This window comes from Papilio xuthus, unplaced genomic scaffold (genome assembly GCF_000836235.2).
Source record: "Papilio xuthus unplaced genomic scaffold, Pxut_1.1 DF828585.1, whole genome shotgun sequence".
Taxonomy (NCBI): domain Eukaryota; kingdom Metazoa; phylum Arthropoda; class Insecta; order Lepidoptera; family Papilionidae; genus Papilio; species Papilio xuthus.
Genome location: NW_013530064.1, coordinates 214,535 through 216,151, shown reverse-complemented (window position 1 = coordinate 216,151; position 1,617 = coordinate 214,535). Strand labels below are relative to the sequence as shown.

At 33.5% G+C, this 1,617-nt stretch overlaps 1 non-coding gene across 1 annotated transcript; it reads left to right on the top strand.

Annotated features, from left to right (window-relative positions):
- Positions 1 to 405: 405 nt before the first annotated feature.
- TRNAW-CCA (transfer RNA tryptophan (anticodon CCA)) lies at positions 406 to 477 on the top strand. The gene has a single exon. It is a non-coding gene; the product is annotated as a tRNA-Trp (tRNA).
- Positions 478 to 1,617: the final 1,140 nt, after the last annotated feature.

Below are 1,617 nucleotides of genomic sequence, written 5' to 3'. Positions count from 1 at the left end.
GCCACGTTAACAGAACGTAAACGGCTAGTACTGTAACTTAGATTCAAGCTTTTTTATATTCTATATAAGGATACTATCATAATTTTAAAATTGACCGCAGTTTGCAGTTTTTGTTAATATTTGTTTTGTTTGAGAAAATAATATCTACAGCTTCACCGGGACTGAGAGGCCAGAGAGCAGCTCAACCTTTACCACTTTACAGTAACGGGGCTTGAGAGCCCTCTCAGAATCCCAGCTTACGCCGTTGTATCGTTCTCAGACGGAATCGACGCCGTCTTACCACAGGATATATGATCTGTTTATATTCTTAACAATTAAACTCAATTTAAACACGTTTAAGTTGATTTGCTTGCTCTTGTAATTTAGTTAATGCACTTAAAGCTGCAATTGAACCATATCCCTATCGACTCCGTGGCGCAACGGTAGCGCGTCTGACTCCAGATCAGAAGGTTGCGTGTTCAAATCACGTCGGGGTCAAAAAAAACAATTTTTGTTTTTACTTAAAATAAATGTCAATAAAAATTATAATTATTTTAGTCAAACTTTTTTTTTAATTTAATTTACTTTACTTAAATTCTGAATTAAAAGCCAAATAAGAAGCAGAAGAAGTTAGAGAGTAATTGTATTGTATCTACACTTGTTTCATTACTCTTTGTGCAACATTTATTTACTTTATAAAAAGCTTTTTTTAATGTTCCGAATAGCTCGCCGTAAATACGAGTACGTCGGTAAATGATGCGACGCTTCGAATATTTTGTTGACATGAATTTATTTACGAGGTTCCGAGTCATATGCAGCCACTAAAAAACTCCCCGACTCCCCGACTCCCCGCCGACAGCTGCAACTCATGACGCATTTTTAACATTACATTACGTAATGTATATACCCCTTAGTACAATAATCTACTATAAATTAAAAGAAAATTTTGTAACCGAAAGTTAATGTTAACCTTCACAAAAATGTATACACCCACCATATGTCTCGAGTACGTTGATTTAAGGAGCTTATTTTGGCATTTCATAATAACAAGACTACACAACAAGGTTCTTGTATTGCAAGTAAAATTGTAAAGCAGTCAATTGAAACAGAGGAATGTTGTAACTTGACATGTTCTTGTGGGAAGCTGTGCGTACTCACAGAGCAGAGTCCTATTTAAGTAAACCACAATCTACGTAAGACGTGAGCTGTGTGTTCTGTCTGTATAGTTCGGCATATATCATTTATAATATAATATATTTTTATATTCACCTTCAAAATAATAAATATATTCGATATGAACGCGGTCGGTCGTTTAAGTTTCCAGACTTGTGAACCTTTACTCGACTAAATCTCTATTGTGTCTCCGACAGTTTAGGCTCAATACATTTTATCCGACTGTCAGTTAAGTTTTTTTCAATAAATAGCGATAATAATGTTTCTTACTACAAAGAAAATATATTTTCTTACTTCTCAGAAACTCCATTTGCTTTCCAGTTTGATCTAAAAATATTTCAGAACATTTTTTTAATGAACAATTGTGTCTGTTTAAATGTAATTTAAATAAAATACTGTTAAAACATTTGACAAAAGCAGTTATATGTTTGTATTTCAATGGCCGCTAACTAAAGTAATAATAAC